This window comes from Pseudophryne corroboree, chromosome 5, assembly GCF_028390025.1.
Source record: "Pseudophryne corroboree isolate aPseCor3 chromosome 5, aPseCor3.hap2, whole genome shotgun sequence".
NCBI lineage: Eukaryota > Metazoa > Chordata > Amphibia > Anura > Myobatrachidae > Pseudophryne > Pseudophryne corroboree.
In genome coordinates, this window is record NC_086448.1 from 375,488,224 (window position 1) to 375,507,843 (window position 19,620).

Here is a 19,620-nt window from a genome sequence, read left to right on the forward strand (position 1 = left end):
AAGGTTTCATAGACAGTCCAAGTATATTTTCCCAGGCTTTGCATGATTGTTTACAGTCTTTCCAACCAGAGAGTGGATCAGTATTAATACAGTACGTGGATGATTTACTACTGTGTTCTGATTCATTGGAAGCATCCCTGAAGGATACGAAACAGCTCCTGTTTCATCTTTCAGACACAGGACACAAGGTTTCCAAAGACAAGTTGCAATTATGCCAAACTAAGGTAAAATATTTGGGACACTGTCTAACACAAGGACTGAGACACCTGACCGCTGATAGAATTCAAGCAATTAGAGACATGACTCTGCCACAAACCCAGCAACAGATCAGAACATTTTTAGGAATGTGTGGGTATTGCCGTAACTGGATCCCAGGGTTTTCCATTCTGGCGTTACCTTTGCAGGAGATGGTCTCCTCAAACAAACCAGATCGGATTTCGCATACAGACGAGTCCGAGATGGCATTTGAGAGACTTAAACAGTGCCTAACGCAGGCACCAGCATTAGGTATGCCAGACTATGGGAAACCCTTTGAGCTGTACGGAACAGAAAGTGCTGGTTGCGTGGCAGGCGTTTTAACCCAAAAGCACGGTGATGCCAGCAGGCCAGTAGCATACTACAGCGCTCAGCTAGATACAGTAGCGCGATCCCTCCCCACATGCTTGCGAAGCGTTGCTGCAATAGCATTGCTAGTAACGAAAAGCGAAGATGTAGTGCTAGGTCACAACCTCACAATTCATACACCACATGCAGTGTCAGCCTTGCTAAATTCTGCCCAAACCAGGCACGTCTCATCAGCGCGGTTTACAAGATGGGAATTGGCACTAATGGCCCCCGTAAACATCACCATAAGGAGATGCAGTGCATTAAATCCTGCAACATATCTCCCAGGTGTGCCTGGACAGGCACAAAGGGTGGAGGATGAGAGTGGTGGGGAAGGAGAATTTAACACAAAGGAGGACACACATGATTGTATGGAATATTTGACCCAAAATTTTACCGCAAGGCCTGACATCAGTGACAACCCACTGGAAGATGTAGATCTAACTTTCTACACGGACGGTAGTTGTCACAGACAGTCAGACTCGGGAGACTTGTGTACTGGATACGCAGTCGTAGATGACCAAGGCACCATAGAAGCGGAACCGCTAGGCCCACCTCACTCAGCCCAGGTTGCTGAACTGGTCGCCCTAACCAGAGCATGTGAATTGGCTAAGGGCAAATCAGCCAATATCTACACCGACTCTAGATACGCATTCGGGGTAGTCCATGATTTCGGAGCCCTATGGCGCCTCAGAAATTTCATGACGGCAGCTGGTACACCGGTAGCGCATGCAGCTCACATCAAAAGGCTTCTAACAGCGATACAGGAACCCGACAGAGTGGCTGTTATCAAGTGTAAAGCACACATATAGCCAAGACCCAGTATCACTTGGTAACAGTCGAGCAGACGAAGCAGCTAAGTTAGCAGCTGGTACCCCCAGACAGACAGACACCACACAACTGATGGTATTTAATACCATCAACACACAGAAGTTGTGTGAAATGCAAAATTTGTGTTCCACACAGGAAAAGGCAGTTTGGAAGGCAAAGGGATATGGCCAGGAGTCCTCAGGACTCTGGACGGATGGACAAGGTAAACCGGTGGCCCCCAGAGCATACCTCCCATGTTTAGCTGAGGCAGCTCACGGGCTGACTCATCTGGGCAAGGAAGGAATGTGCAAGTTGGTAAGAGCATATTGGTGCGCCCCAGGATTTTCATCTCATGCAAGTAAGAGAGCAATGTCATGCCTTACATGCTTGAGAAAGAATATCGGAAAGGCAATACCAACAGAACCATCTCATATCCCACCTACAGGCGGTCCCTTTCAGGTAATACAGATTGACTTTATTCAATTACCCCCTTGTCGAAATTTGAAATATGTACTTGTTTGTATAGATGTATTCTCAAATTGGGTCGAAGCATTTCCTGCGGCCACAAATACCGCTATGTTTACTGCTAAGAAAATTGTGCAGGAATTTGTATGTAGATATGGTATCCCTAGAATAATTGAAAGTGATAGGGGTACCCATTTTACAGGTGATGTCTTTCAAGGAATGTGTAAGTTGATGGGAATTGATAGCAAGCTGCACACTCCATACCGTCCACAGGCGAGTGCGAAGGTGGAAAGAGTGAACAGCACTATTAAAAATAAACTGAGCAAAGTTATGGCAGAGACAGGATTGACATGGCCAGAAGCTTTACCCATTGTACTATACAGCATCAGAACCACTCCCAGGTCCCCTCTTAATCTGTCTCCCTTTGAAATCTTGTTTGGTCGACAACCGCATGTTATGATTAACCCTCAGGATGATTTGAAGTGTAACAATGAAGTGACTGTAAAATACTTGATTAACATGAGTAAACAGCTAAGGAATCAAAATGATAATTCGAAGTTGGTGATTCCTGATTTACCAGATAGTAATTGTCATGACATTGAACCTGGGGATTATGTAATGATACGGAGTTTTCTACGCTCAGGTTGCCTTATTGACAGATGGGAAGGACCATACCAAGTCTTATTGACTAGCACTACAGCATTGAAGGTTGCCGAGAGAGAGACTTGGGTTCATTCGTCCCCTTGTAAGAAGGTTGCTGATCCAGAGAGGTCCCGTGATAAGGAACAGACGGTAGAGGAAGTTGTATCACTGGAGTGTCTGTTCCAGGAGGACTGAGGCGGCACCTGAGCATCGAGAATCACAAGATCAAAAGCAGTTGTCGATCCCCTGTTCCCTTTTATTGTTTTTCTCCACTTCCCATCCCCTCCCCCTCAAATTATTTTTTCCCCCTTCTCATTCTTCTTCGTTTCCTCCTAAGATGGACTTGCCTCAAGAGACTGTGATCCGGATCTTCCTGTTGACCATGATGTTGACCAGAGCAGTCTGTTCCGGCGAGAGTACCATGGAGGTCGAGAGAGGTTCTGGAATGGGTTCTGATGACAGAGATGGAGGCGTGGTTTTCCGAGAACAACATAATCAACAAGCAAAGGCGAGTATCAGAAAACGATCCGATAACATAGACCATAGAAGGAATTGTGAAGGATTGTTAGCTGAAGAAAACTGTATCTGTAGGCTCTGTGACAATGTGGTTGAGGATGGGTGCATCAAGAAATGCCAATCCAGTTTTAATATCCACATGGACCGGCATCCCTTGAGTGACTATCACTCCTTAGTGGGTAGTGTGTTAAATCAAACAGATTGTTGGGTATGCTCTCAAGTACCTCAAGGTCATAGCAAATCAGGACTAGTACCATTTCCTTTAACGATAGGGGAGGTACTTGAGCTAAGTGGTGGGAGGCCGGTGGACAGGAGGTTTAATATCTCCAGTCCTCCTAGTTTGAAGCTCCACCAATATCATGTGGATAGATCCCTAATATGTTTTAACATTTCCAATCCCCGAAAGCCGGGAAATTGGGAAGTGTCATGGAGTAACCAAACCATGACCTTTTCATATAGAGCAGATAGAATGCCGACAGATACAGAGCTTATACGCCACATAGCTGGTAGTGGAAAATATTTCCGATATAGGTATACCCTAGGAAGTAGGATTACGAGAGTTGGAGAGGTATCACCAGGATACTGTGCACATATCGTACAAGCTGATATGTGTACTAGACAGATGGGAGAATTAGGGTTAGGAGATTTCACATGGAAGATGTGTAATATGGTTATGTCCTACTCCGTCCCATATGTTCTCCCCGATGATGCATATTTCATATGCGGGAGGAAGGCGTATAAGTGGCTTGCCCCAAACTCTGAAGGATTGTGTTATATTGGAAAAGTATTGCCTGAAGTAATGACTGTATCACATGCCAAAATGAAAGATATACACCGTGTTGCCCAAGCTCCTTATACTCATACCCATTACGAGCACGTAGTTAAACGGCACCTGATAGAAAGAACAGAGCATCCGGCCTCTGACATGATCCATGAATCCACCGGGATTCAGTTTCTAATCGCGTTAGACATCACTCGCACCGCCAGAGGAGTGCTGAATTATAAATACATATCTGCGCTCGCAAATTTGTTAGACAATATCACAGAAATGTATGATGACACGTTTAGGTATACTGGAAGAGAACTTCAAGCTTATAAAACAGAACTAGTTTAGCATAGAATGATTCTCAATTATCTCACGGCAGTGACAGGTGGATATTGTGTCACACTGGCAACGCAGTACGGCGTGAAATGTTGCACATATATTACAAATAGTACCGAGGACCCGGTCGAGGTCATAGACCAAAAGATGGACGATATTCTCCAATTGAAGTGGGAATTTCGCAGGAGACACAATCTCACTCTTGCTGCTGTAGGTAATGAGCTGACTGGTTGGGTGTCATGGTTGAACCCGCGAAATTGGTTCTCTGGTTTAGGAGAATGGGCTCAAGGAGTCATAATGGATGTAGGGAAGTTTCTCCTATGTATCTTAGGTGTTATCATAACGATTGGCTTGATATTTAGATGCGGTCAGGCTTTAACGAAGTGTAAACGAAGTACCAGGGTGATGAGTTTAAGGAGTGAGGAAATTGTAATTCCAATGGATTTGATTTATGACCCAAATGTAGAAACAATGATGTGATGAAAATGCGATTTCTACGGTCCGTTTCTTTCACCTGTTTTTCCGTTTTCTCCAAGGTAAAAAGACCCACTTGGACGAGGAATTTGATGATCCTGTATACAGACAACTGATGGATTAAAGAAGAAGTTTTGACAACCTTATACACAGATATTTGATGAACTTTGCCATAGACCCCCAGTTTCCCTAGAAATTTTAAAATTACGCTAGCCCAACACTTTTGTAAGTCTATGGACATTGACAAAGCTTTTTGCCCACACGCCTTTTGGCAAAAGCACAAAGAAGACTGCATTCAACTGACACCGAACAAGACTTCAACCGACAAATGTTCATTTACCTGACATAGAATACCACTGCATTTACCGTAATTATGTCTTTTCTTCATCTCTACAACCTTCAGGTAATTACACACATAGTCGATAGGGAATACAGGCACAGATATCAGCAATCACATATTCCCCCATTCATGTATCATCAACTAAGATGTGCTCCCCATTTTGTTACAACCACAGCCGAAAAGAGCTCGGTAAAGTTTGACAGCCCATCCACAGACCCGTACCACGGGATAAGAAGGAATTCAAATGTATACTTCGCAATGCCTCGAAGCTTGATTTAAAACACGTACGGCACGATGATACATGACCCCCCAAACACGGATTCATACACACATGCTTCTGCTATCTCACTAGGTCATACCCTTTTCCTACCTTCTCCTCTCCTCCCCTACCCAACCATGTAAATGTATTAACACCTGACATATATTTTTCTCGTTTTGAAATGTTTTAGGAAGTGGCAGTTATTGTTGACTGCCAAAGGGTGGACTGTCAAAGTCAGAAAAATATCACGATGCACACTGCCATATTTGCACCTCATACAGGTCCGCGCTGCGCATGCGTGCGCTCTCCCGTGCGTGCACATACTCGCTGTTGCGGGCACCCGCGGGCGCGCAGTATGTGCATTTACGGTAGAGTTCATGTGTACGTAGCGTGCGACTCAATCGTTACATATTTTCACTATATAATGTATTTTGTAGATTATGGTCCCTTTGATAGAATCTGAAAGTTTAGTTAATGTAGCATGTTCATGGACAGAGAAATCCCTCTTTGTTTGATACGAAGGGTCAGACAGGAGTAATACAGTGGTGTTTAGTATCCATCGGAAGAATATTTAATTAGCAATATTCCGGTGTTGGTTTGAAGCGGATTAATCGCTCGTGCAAATAGTTATGGACATAAGAAGTTTATGTCCATTTACTATTATTTGCACTTACTTATCCATGCGGCGGGAAACCTAGTTTCCCACCCACCTGAGCAGTTGGAAATCGTCACAGCCCACCTGTATGAATCAACCTATGACCTTTTGTTATAGTGCGAGGAGGAATTCCTGTGTCCAATGAACAATGAGATTGTAGGGACCATTGAATTGTATTGTGTGTGGGGCATAAATAGACAAGCCGATCACATCCAGCTCTCACTCTTCAACGGTTCTCATTGCTGAGAATCGGGAGCTGGATGTCCAGAGGCGCATGCGATCGTTCCCCTTTGTGCGTAAGTTTTCTCCGCAATCATATTGTCTTTCTTGTTATTATGGGCCATATCTCTCTCTCTCTCTCTTCTCTTTCTCTCGTATTCTCTTAAACGTAATAGTATTGTATTGTATTTCATGTGTAGTTACCTGGTTAGTTAGTCTATGTTATATTGTAGTGTGTGACTTGTATTGTATTATTCTTTTTTTCAAGTATAACAATCATATAAGGCGTTAGACCCTAAGCCCGGTAGTTGTGTATTTATTATAGTGTTAAGTATTCACAGAGCGTCGGTGACGCTCAAACAGCTTTTAAGTTAATAAGGTTACACTGTGTTGCATCTACACCCTATCTCTACACTAAGGTTTTACAGCATATTACATTGTTTATGGTTTAGATTTAAAGGTTTAACATTGTGAGCGTCTGCGCCGCTCGTGATCTCCTCGTGGTCTCGAGCGTCCGCTACGCTGATAGCGTAACATTACGGTAGTCGCTCACCTATAAGTGTGCCCGATACCAACAGCGTATTCTCGCGAGCGTTTGTGTCGCTCGAGCGGCCCGCTCCCGATACAGCGTTCGCTACGCTATAGCGAACCATTATGTTAGTCGGCAGCCAATAGCGTGCCTGCCTGTGATCTCTTGGCCGTGAGCGAACGTGACGCTTGAGCGTCTCGACCTCGGCTAAGCGATCGCTACGCAACGTGCGTACCCTTACGGTACTCCATACGTCAATAGCGTACAGTGTTCTTAGGCCTCTTAAAGGGTTTTAAATAAGATAAATATTTAGCTTTATCAACGCTTATCCAAGAGGGTAGCCCTGCCGTCACAGGATACGGCCACCCTAAAAGATGCTGCAGTTAGAAAGCAAGAGGGTACCCTGAAGTCCATTTGTACACATTCAGGTACCTTACTAAGGCCGGCAATTGCGTCGGCCTGGGTGTGTAGTGCTGTAGCAGCATGGACGGATACCTTATCTGAGGATCTGGATACCTTGGACAAGGATACTATATTAATGACCCTGGGGCATATAAAAGACGCTGTCCTGTATATGAGAGATGCTCAAAGAGACATTAGCTTACTGGGCTCTAGAATAAATGCAATGTCGATTTCCTGTGGACTCGGCAATGGACAGGCGATGCCAACTCAAAAAGGCACATGGAGGTTTTACCTTACAAGGGTGTGGAATTGTTTGGGGAGGGTCTCTCGGACCTGGTCTTCACAGCTACTGCTGGAAAGTCAAATTTTTTGCCATATGTTCCCTCACAACCTAAGAAAGCACTGTATTACCAAATGCAGTCCTTTCGTTCACAAAAAGGCAAGAAAGTCCGAGGTGCGTCCTTTCTTGCCAGAGGCAGGGGCAGAGGAAAGAAGCTGCACAACACAGCTAGTTCCCAGGAACAGAAGTCCTCCCCGGCTTCCACTAAATCCACCGCATGACGCTGGGGCTCCACAGGCGGAGCTAGGCCTGGTGGGGGCGCGTCTCCGAAATTTCAGCCACAAGTGGGTTCACTACCAGGTGGATCCCTGGGCAATAGAGATTGTGTCTCAGGGATACAAGCTGGAATTCGAGGAGATGCCCCCTCACCGATACCTCAAATCGGCCCTGCCAGCTTCCTCCTTAGAGAGGGAAATAGTGTTAGCTGCAATTCACAAATTGTATCTTCAGCAGGTGGTGGTCAAGGTTCCCCTCCTTCAACAAGGAAAGGGTTATTATTCGACCATGTTTGTGGTACCGAAACCGTACGGTTCGGTCAGACCCATATTGAATTTAAAATCCCTGAACATATACCTGAAAAGGTTCAAGTTCAAGATGGAATCGCTCAGAGCGGTCATCGCAAGCCTGGAAGGGGGGGGATTTTATGGTGTCTCTGGACATAAAGGATGCATACCTTCATGTCCCCATTTATCCACCTCATCAGGCGTACCTCAGATTTGTGGTACAGGATTGTCATTACCAATTCCAGACGTTGCCGTTTGGTCTCTCCACGGCACCGAGAATATTTACCAAGGTAATGGCGGAAATGATGGTGCTCCTGCGAAAGCAGGGGGTCACAATTATCCCGTACTTGGACGATCTCCTCATAAAGGCGAGGTCCAGAGAGCAGTTGCTGATCAGCGTAGCACGCTCTCGGGAAGTGTTACAACAGCACGGCTGGATTCTAAATATTCCGAAGTCGCAGTTGATTCCTACGACTCGTCTGCCCTTCCTGGGCATGATTCTGGACACAGACCAGAAGAGGTTTTATCTCCCGATGGAGAAGGCTCAGGAGCTCATGACACTGGTCAGAGACCTATTAAAACCAAAACAGGTGTCGGTGCATCACTGCACGCGAGTCCTGGGAAAGATGGTGGCATCATACGAGGCCATTCCCTTCGGCAGGTTCCATGCGAGGACCTTTCAATGGGATCTGTTGGACAAGTGGTCCGGATCACATCTTCAGATGCACCGGCAGATCACCCTATCCCCCAGGGCCAGGGTGTCTCTCCTGTGGTGGCTGCAGAGTGCTCACCTTCTCGAGGGCCGCAGATTTGGCATTCAGGACTGGGTCCTGGTGACCACGGATGCAAGCCTCCGAGGGTGGGGGGCAGTCACACAGGGAAGAAATTTCCATTGTCTGTGGTCAAGTCAGGAGACTTGCCTTCACATCAATATCCTGGAACTAAGGGCCATATACAACGCCCTACGTCAAGCGTAGACCCTGCTTCGCGACCAGTCAGTCCTGATTCAGTCAGACAACATCACCGCAGTGGCTCATTTAAACCGCCAAGGCGGCACAAGGAGCAGGGTGGCGATGGCGGAAGCCACCAGAATTCTTTGCTGGGCGGAGAATCACGTAAGCGCACTGTCAGCAGTGTTCATTCCGGGAGTAGACAACTGGGAAGCAGACTACCTCAGCAAGTGGGGACTTCATCAAGAAGTCTTCACGCAGATTGCAAGTCGGTGGGAACTGCCACAGGTGGACATGATGGCATCCTGCCTCAACAGAAAAGCTACAGAGGTATTGCGCCAGGTCAAGAGACCCTCAGGCGATAGCTGTAGACGCACTAGTGACACCGTGGGTGTTCCAGTCGGTTTATGTATTTCCTCCTCTTCCTCTCATACCCAAGGTGCTGAGAATCATAAGAAAAAGAGGAGTGAGAACAATACTCATTGTTCCGGATTGGCCAAGAAGGACTTGGTATCCAGATCTGCAAGAAATGCTCACAGAGGACCCATGGCCTCTGCCTCTAAGACAGGACTTGTTGCAACAGGGGCCCTGTCTGTTCCAAGACTTACCGCGGCTGCGTTTGACGGCATGGCGGTTGAACTCCGGATCTAGCAGAAAAAGGCATTCCGGATGAAGTTATTCCTACGCTGATAAAGGCTAGGAAGGACGTGAGTTAAAATATCTCACGTGGAAGGTGATCATGCTATTAGCCTTGGCTTCGGCTAGGCGTGTGTCAGAATTAGCGGCTTTATCACATAAAAGCCCCTATCTGGTTTTCCATATGGACAGAGCAGAATTGAGGACCCGTCCACAATTTCTGCCTAAGGTGGTGTCATCTTTTCATATGAACCTACCTATTGTGGTGCCTGTGGCTACTCGTGACTTGGAGGATTCCGAGTTACTAGATGTGGTCAGGGCTTTGAAGGTTTATGTAGCCAGAACGGCTAGAGTAAGGAAAACGGAGTCGCTGTTTATCCTGTATGCATCCAACAAGCTGGGTGCTCCTGCTTCAAGCAGACTATTGCTCGCTAGATCTGTAACACGATTCAGCAGGCTCATTCTGCGGCTGGATTGCCGCTGCCAAAATCAGTTAAAGCCCACTCCACAAGGAAGGTGGGCTCTTCTTGGGCGGCTGCCCGAGGGGTCTCGGCATTACAGCTTTGCGGAGCAGCTACTTGGTCAGGTTCAAACACTTTTGCAAAGTTCTACAAGTTTGATACCCTGGCTGAGGAGGACCTTGTGTTTGCTCATTCGGTGCTGCAGAGTCATCCGTACTCTCCCGCCCGTTTGGGAGCTTTGGTATAATCCCCATGGTCCTTACGGAGTCCCCAGCATCCACTAGGATGTTAGAGAAAATAAGATTTTACTTACCGGTAAATCTATTTCTCGTAGTCCGTAGTGGATGCTGGGAGCCCGTCCCAAGTGCGGACTTCTTCTGCAATGCTTGTATATAGTTATTGCTTAAATAAGGGTTATGTTATAGTGCATCAGGGTTGATCTGATGCTCTGTTGTTGTTGTTCATACTGTTAACTGGGTAAGTTTATCACAAGTTATACGGTGTGATTGGTGTGGCTGGTATGAGTCTTGCCCTGGATACCAAAATCCTTTCCTTGTACTGTCAGCTCTTCCGGGCACAGTTTCTCTAACTGAGGTCTGGAGAAGGGACATAGAGGGAGCAGCCAGAGCACACCAGTATCCAAATTCTTTCTTAAAGTGCCCTGTCTCCTGCGGAGCCTGTCTATTCCCATGGTCCTTACGGAGTCCCCAGCATCCACTACGGACTACGAGAAATAGATTTACCGGTAAGTAAAATCTTATTTTTTGTTTATTTTTTTTTATTTTTATTTTTTTTGGGGGGTGGGGGTTTGAGTGCCAAGGCCAGGATCTGCATCTTTAATAGAGATTTTCCGGAACCAGCTGAGCAGTTCTGGCGGTCATTCTGTGACTGATACTGCCAACATCGATGCTTGGTCTTCGGACCCAGCAGTCGGATTGCAGCTCCTGGCAGGAGGAGTCTTTTATTTTATTTTTTTATTTTTTATATTCCTACAGACGCCTCCTGCTACTTTTAGTATTTTTAATCATTGCTGCTGTGTACAAAGGTGCAGCAGCTACAGTATGTGTTCTGTTTCTTTTTCATCCACTAGGGGTCACTGGAGTACTCTTGGGTTATGGACTGGGCGTAGCCGGAAATGGCACATATTTAAATATTTAAATTAGTAAGTGGCCATCCCCTCCATAATCCCATAGAGCCTTCAGTATTTTTCTGTGCCTCTAGCGGAAGGTACTGAGGACTGAATGTCCTGTGATTCTTCAAGCAAGATTATTTTTGGTTTTTCTACCTGATCCCTTCCCAACTTATCAGAGAAGTTCGGGTTAGGGATCATTGGTGCTGCATTAGCAGCAGATGGTCTGCCGGCGCTCATACAAAGGGCCCCGCCATTGACTAAAATCAGCGCAGCTGATTGCAGCCACGGGCTGCACAAGGACGCATGACGGCGCTTACAGGAAAGTCCCGTCATGGCCTCCGCAGGTGGTGCAGGTACTGAGCGGTAGGCAGCTCTCACTGCCGCCGCTCACTTACTTACTTTTTCGATCTATTGCGGCCGGTCAGCTTACGCTGCCGCCCATTATGTGGGGACTGTGTGTATTTATATACTGTAACTGTAAATGTTTCCCTGCTGCCTGCCACTTGTAAAATCCCTTGCTAATTCACACTTGCAGGGAGCCAGCGAGCGAACCCCGGCACTGCGCAGGCCGCTCGACGCTTCCTGGGTCACCCGGCGCCGCTGGCCGCTTGCAGGGGTAGCTAGCGAGCAGCTCCCGCCACTACCGCCGGAACGCTTGCCGCTCCCCGTCTCGCGATCCGTCCTCCTCCCTACCCTGGTACGGCTCTGATGGGGTATGCGGCCGAGCTGACCGCGGACAGCTGCTGCCGCGGCCCGCTCTGGCATCCGCTCACCAATCTCCGACGTGCAGTCGGTAAGACTTGCACTCCCCGTCTCCCGTCTGCTGAACAACGGGGGGGGGGGGGGGGGAGCAGTGTGGGGGAAATCGGCAGCCATAATAAAGGCTGCACCTGCAAATAATACTCTTCTGCAGGAGAGAGAGGGGGGGAGGAAGCCCGCAGGAGGCCCCAATAACTAAGCTGCGTTTAGGCAGCAAAATCATCAGGAATTTTAAGCCTGTGGCCAATATCCGAGTCTCTGTTACATATACAATATAACTGTTGTATGTGTATATATATATATATATATATATATATATATGTATATGTATGTATGTATATATATATATATGTGTGTGTGTGTGTGTATATGTGCTTGTGTGTTTACACACTGATAGTATACAGTGTCTGTGTATATACATGTGCATGTATTAATAATATATATCTATGTGTTTATATTTATTTATATATATATATATATATATATATGGAACTTGGTGTATCAGCAATCTTGCACTAAGCAAGCACATGGCTGGACACCATTTTAACATTACTTCCTGGTTCTTCCCAGGAAGTTGCTGCCCTACAACACTCGGCCTCTAGAGGAGCCGGGGTGTTGTTAGGAATTTTATTTTCTTGGTTTTGTACAGCACAAGATGAACACGTGTGCTGTAATGTAGATTTATACACACTTTATTTACGTGGTACTAAGTCACGGTACTAGTCTATCCTTCTGTACTTGTTTGTCCGTGTACATTAGGAGTAAGGCTAAGACATAGCAGCTTCGCTGCAGAGTCCGTCGGACAAATAAGACTGCACATACGCACTATTGCCGTTCCTCGTTGGGGGAGGCTGGCGTATATACTGACTGTGAACAATTGTTATTATTGTTTTCTAATTTGACAGTTTCAGAGATACCCGTCGCAGTGTGTCCTACAGTATACAGCAGTAGGGCTGTTGTTTAACCTGGTTTGGGCCCGGTTTCGGCTTAACAGGGCAGTGGTTGCATGGCAAAACCGTTCACGTTTGCCCTACAAGAAGCACACCTTACGCTTCTCGCTGATCACACTTGTGGATCTGCTCAATATCTAGGTACAGTTTCTGTGGACGTCAGCCAGTTTAGTTCTCGCTTTTCAGTTTCACTAGTGCGGCACGACGTGTGTGTTTTTTTTCGCTACGTGCTTAACAGGACGGTGTCCGTTTCTAAACGAGAATAGAAACTTTACCTTACGCTGCCCACATGTTTCGTCCTGTCTTGGACAAATTCCTGAATAAATAGATTCAGGATATAGTCGTTACATCTCGGTCCTTTCGGGCCCGTGCTACAGAAACAGCCACAGGCGGGTCAGGTGGTAGTGAACGTGGTTTTAGATAACCTCTACTTGTCTGATTGTCGTCAATATACGGTTAAAGTGCTGCCACCTACTTCCAGGCATCTTTAACCAGGGTTTCAGTGGCGTTTACAGCTAAGCCACTGAAAAGCCAGGGCTAGAATGAGTTTCCACGCCATCGCCGATCGTCAGTTGTGGGCATCCACAGTTGGGGGATCCGCAATTTTTGGGTTCGCAGTTTACCAGACAAAGGTTGATTGTTTTCCACCATTGCAATTTGCAAGACGGGTCTGCCTGGGTCATAAGACGCGGTTCTGCACACCACCATACAAGCTCTAGTAGATTGAGCACTTTGACTGCAGTCAACAACATTATTCCAGTTTGGGGTAGTTCCAAAGCTGGCTGAATCTTTCAGTCCGATACTGACCCTTCAGGTCAATCAGGGCGTCGCTTATACTACACATTCATGAATACCTGCAGTTGGTGACTACAGGTTGAAAATCACAGTGATTCTGGATTTCAACAAGAATAAGTACTTAGACGCATCAGGCCTACTTAAGTTGGCAGTAAAAACCATTCTCGTTTTCAAGCGCTACCGTTTTGGCTTCGTATGGCGCCTAGGGTTGTCACAAGTAATGGCTATCGTGATAGCTCATTCCTGGAAGTGACAACAGTTCAGTGTTTTGCAGATCTGCTCATTAAAGCTCCGTCTCAAAACTTCGTCATGCAACGGCCCTTACTAACGTACAAGGGTGTCGGTCAGCACGGTTAGAATGTTAACCTAGAGATATCAAGCCTCATTCCGTAACAACGGACTCATGCATAGGGATAATTCCGTGATTACACGGATTTACCTGCCTGAACATACTACACAAACTGTTCGTCATCACGTACAGTTCGTACGCAAGCCACGGACGGTCTTGATCCGTTTGGCCTTTTGCCTATTGGTAAGGAGAGTGACGTCTTTCGACGCACTCTACTTCGCAAGGAGTCACTCAGGTCAGTTTCACCTGGAAGTTCTTGCACGCTCCTACAAGTTCATCAAATAGTATGGTTGTCTCTAAGGGCCAGAGTTTCACTACTCTAGTGGCTCCAAGTACATAATTTTACCGCAGGGACAATGTTCGGCGTCTGGAATTGGATAATTCTAAATATGAACGCGAGTCTCAGAGGTTGGGGACCTGGGGTCCCAAATGATTAACTTCACAAATCACGGAGATTTCGGTCAAACGCGCTGCGGCAAGTGGGCCACATGCTCCGTTCTCAGACTGTCCAAGTGCGGTCAGACAACACAACGGCGATCGCATACATCACCGATCAAGGACGGAATCGAAGTCGCATGACCATGCGGCAAGTTGCTCCATGTTCATTCTGGGAGTGAACAGCTGGAAGGCAGCTTATTCCAGGACACTGAGCATTGAATTCTTAAGTGTTCCAGATGTTGGTCCAGCAGTGCAGTTACCCACAGGGGTATCTATTGGCATCTCGCAAAAACAAATAAAAAAAATAAAAAAAACATCCAAGTATGTGTCCATCCCAGTATGTGTCCAGTACAAGGGCTCCGAAGGCAGCAGCTGTAGATGCTCTGATGCTATCACAATCGCGTGGCTGTACAGCGTTGTGAATCTGTTACAACGGTTACGCTGCTTCCTCGGGTACTAAAAGGGATCATACAAGACTCCATGACAGTCATACTGGTGGCGCCACATTGGCCTCGGAGGCCATGATTCTTGGATCTCCGCGAACTACTCGCAGCCGATCCTTCACCGCTCTCGCCACGTCCGGACCTGGCCCACTAGGGTCAGTTCTTTTACCCCGATTTAGCGCGGCAGCGTTTGACGGGGTGGCCTTTCAAAGCGCTCTCAAGAACGGATGGCTTTCCAGAATCTGGTATACAAACCATGTTAGGGGCTGGGAAGCCAGTACGGCAGCTCATTATCACAAGGTTTAGCGTGCCTCTATAGGTTGGTGTGACGCTCAGAAGTTTCCAACATCATTTTCAAGTTATCCCGTCTTTTAATATTTTTACAGACTGGGTTTGGTGAAGGATTATATTCTACACTCAAGGTGCAGGTCTCGGCATGTCAATTTACCTGCAAAGGTGTTTGGCTCCTTTGCCGATTGTACACACTTTCCTGCACGGTGTCCTCAGACGACCTCCATTTATACCACCTACAGCGCCATGGGACGTGATCTGGTTTTACCACCCACAAGCAGTCCTTATGTCATACGTCAGGCTTAGCTTCATAATAGGCTACAACGCCTACATCAGGGTCAGACCATTCCAAACGTTCTAGTGAACGTCATAAGCGGGCTTCAACCGCCTACATCAGGGTCAGACCATTCCAAATGTTCTAGTGAACGTCATAAGCGGGCTTCAACCGCCTACATCAGTGTCAGACCATTCCATACGTTCTTTGGGAACGTCAGGAGCAGCAGGTCGTGGAGTTTCTACGAAACAGCGTAGACGAGCTGCTACATGGTCATCAGTGCATGACCATCAGTGCGCATGTTGGTGCGCTTTTACAGATTGGCTACGTTTGCGGCATCAGCATTTAGTTTTGGCCGTCTAGTGTTACAGGTGCCAAACTGCTCTCCCGCCCAAGGGGGAAACTTTGGTACGTCCCAAGAGTACTCCAGTGACCCCTAGTGGATGAAAAAGAAAATAGGATTTTGGTACTTACCAGGTAAATCCTTTTCTTTGAATCCATAGGGGGCACTGGACGCCCACCCAGAGCAGTTTACCTGTCTTGTGGTAAGGTCTGTGGATCTTATGGTAACACTTTATCACCAATGCATTCGATGTTATGGTATCAACTGATTGTTATCAGTTCCGTTATGTGTCAACTTTAGGGTTGACCATTATATTATAATGTTATAGGTTCATATAATGTTATATGTAATTCTCTATGGTTCATCCTCTCTATCACTCCTGTTCGGCCCAGTAAAAATACTGAAGGCTCTATGGGATTATGGAGGGGATGGCCACTTACTAATTTAAATATTTAAATATGTGCCATTTCCGGCTACGCCCAGTCCATAACCCAAGAGTACTCCAGTGCCCCCTATGGATTCAAAGAAAAGGATTTACCTGGTAAGTACCAAAATCCTATTATCCTTCTCTGAATTGGGCTTTCTGTAATTTAATAACTGTGCTTGACTTTAACCACATTCACCTGGTTTAAGCTACTCTTGTCTGTCATTTAAATGGGATCCAGTCTCTAGGTCGACAGTAACTAGGTTGACACTATTTAGGTCGACTATTGGTCGATTGTAACTAGGTCGACAGGGTCTCTAGGTCGACATGTTCTTTGTCGACAGGTCAAAAGGTTGACATGAGTTTTTCACAATTTTCTGTTTTTGAACTTTTTCATACTTAATGATCCACGTGAACTACGATTGGGAATAGTAACCTGCGGCGAGCGCAGCGGTAGCGAAGCGAGGCACCTTGCCCGAAGCATGTCGAGCGAAGCGACACAGTGCACTAATTGGGGTTCCCAGTCACTCTACGAAGAAAACGACACCAAAAAAAACATTAAAAAACTCATGTCAACCTAAAGACCCTGTCGACCTAGTTACTGTCGACCAATAGTGGTCGACCTAGTTACTATCTACCTTTCATACCACACCCCATTTAAATCCAGCATCTTCAGGTTTGTGGTGCATCATGAACTTCCATTCCTAGGCACATATGTCTAAGTTCCCAAATATCGAAAATATGGTAATTGTTATACAGTGTTACTTACTAATTGTGAGATATAGAATAGGGGTTTTCCTTTCCAAATACACATACGTTTTTGTTTCTTTTTCTCCACGCAAAAAATGACGACAAAGTAATCGTATCTTAAGGAGTTGAAAACATTTCTATAGAGACCATTTCTTCACGTCACTTTTTAGATCCTAGTGATGGTTTAAATTAGGCTAAAGGCATACGAAAAGTATGTTATGCTAAATTACAATTTTGCCAAAATAATTTAATGTATGCTATTTATTTTTTTATTTTTTTTAAAACATGTTTTTATTAATGCATCGCTCCACAATACGATACATTTGCATATAAAAGGAGAAAGGAGAAGGAAACGAAACATGTACAATGAATGCATAAGATTGATATCAGCATAGACATACGTTACAAAATGTGTTCTTCAAGACAGTATTTTGAAAATATTAGCAGTATTACCGTAACTTAAATCATTGTTTCCCAAATGGTGTTATCAAGAACAGATCTTAAATCATCCAAATAATAATAAATAAAATAAGAGAATGCTTGTCGCTCTGTTTCCACTCGGTCCGCGAGGAGGCCAGGTGTCAAGGACGCAATCCCTCTCCAATCATTACAAAGGCTCAAGTGTCTAGTAGTATAGGGGGGTAACCCATCACTATTCTTGTTTCATACCATTCTGTATTTTTAAGTGAGTATCTTATTCGCTTTTGATAATCCGCCGGAAGAGTTGCTATATAGCTCTCCCAGACACCGAAAAACCGCCCAACCAGTTTATCTTTATGTAATGTAGTGTCTTACTACTGCATTTGGAATAAATAATGTAATTTCTGTTTTAAACAAAGCTAGTGTGGGAAGGCTATGGAAAATCCAAGATTGTAATATAGCTTTGCGAGCTGCCGAACTAATGGCGAGTAATACATTTTTGCATCCTTTGGTAATTCTCTGTCTTTCTGTGAGAATTCCGAGCAAAGCCCATTCAACTGTTAATGGGACATAGTTAATTAATTGATCTGTTGCACAACGTATTACTTGGAGCCAAAATCTACACAGCATAGGGCAATTCCAGAAGCCGTGCAATAAATCCGCCCTCGGTGCGTTGCACTTTAGGCATGCATCCGAGTCTGACATATCCGTCAAGTATTGTCTATTTGGTGAGTAATATGCCCTATGGGTAATATTATAGTACATCTTATGATATTGCGCTGAAGGAATCAGTTTACAGGAATTTGTTACATTTTGTAATAGTTTATCACAGGTAAGAGTTGGCATGTCTAAAGTCCATTGTTGTAGACCTGACTTGGAGGTAGAGTGATCTATAGACATATGTAAAAATTTATAATGAAGTGATAAAGCCTTCTTAGTGGCACGGGGAGGTCTCAAAATATTATCTAGAGCGTTAGTCAAATCTGATGCAGATAAAGTTTTGAGCACTAGGCTGGTGTAATGCTGCATCTGAAAGAATGCTAATGGATAACTACTGATAAACGGGTAGGATTGTTGTGCCTGTGCAAACGTTTTAGGTTTGCCCCTGTTAAGATCAACCAAATCATTGACATTTTTCAGCCCTTCCCGATAAAACATTGTGAATGGGAAATCTGCCTCTCCATGCTGGAAGTCACTGTTTCCAAGAAACATCAAGTACAACGATTTGTGTGACCGAAGGTTCCGGGAGCGTCGTAAAATATGCCAGTAGCGAAAAACCGTCCACAATAGAGGATTCTCTTTCAAATCCTGATCATGCTCTGCCTCCATCCTATGTAGAAATGTTCCCTTCTTTCAAAAATTGGGCTTCCAATTGCGTATTTGCAAAAGTATCATTATCAGTTATCCAATCCCTTAAAAATCGTAACAGAGAAGCGTGGTTATAAAGTTGAATGTTTGGGAAATTTATGCCGCCGTTAAGTTTTGTTTGCTGTAGTTTCAGCATAGCAATGCGTGACTTCTTTTTATTCCAGATGAACTGTCTGAATAACATTACAATCCTAGATAAATCAGTCCTACTAATTATCACAGGCAGGGATTGTATTATGTATAATAAACATGGAAAAGTACATTGGGGTTTCCTATATATAATAAAAATTTGTTCCCAATTCGTATGCCTTGGTATGTGGATATGCCTTGGTATGTGGAGGATCCTTGAAGTATACGAAAGATAGGATAAATCAATACATTGAAAAGAAGCGGCGAAAGGGGACATCCCTACCTCTTACCCCTTTGCATGGTAATCGGGGTTCCCCGCCTGCCAGAAATCAGCAAAGAGGTCACTGGAGCCGTGTACAGATATTTGATCAGTCCTACAAATTTCTCATTAAATCCTCTGTGCAGCAATACATTGAATAGATGATGCCATGAGACCGTGTCAAAGGCTTTATGAGTATCCAGGCTCAATAACGTGCGTGGAGTTTTTTTTTATTAACTGAAGCTATGGTAGCTGCTGTAGCTGTCCTGATAGCAAAGACTCCCAGAGGAAGACCTAATTTGGTTAAAACACGTTGGAGAACAAGGACATCTAACCCACACCAGCAGACAGCGGGAAATTGCAAGGAGAGATCGGGAGCCACAGCGCTGACACATCACCGCACAGACGGACGGGCAGTAAGAGGATCCCTCAGGTGAGTCTCCGTTGTGGAGAGGTGTGCTTCTGTCACAAGTTCCGTTCAGACCCTGCGGCAGAGCACCCTCTCCCCCGACAACGACTGGCCCGGCGCACGGAGCTGACTCACGGGGAGATCGAAAAAGGACGAACCAAGAGAGGGCACGGACGCAGAG

At 45.5% G+C, this 19,620-nt stretch overlaps 1 protein-coding gene across 9 annotated transcripts in view; it reads left to right on the forward strand.

Moving 5' to 3' along the window:
- BRD9 (bromodomain containing 9) overlaps positions 1–19,620 on the forward strand; it is a 351,813-nt gene that overhangs the window by 89,192 nt on the left and 243,001 nt on the right. The window lies entirely within an intron of this gene.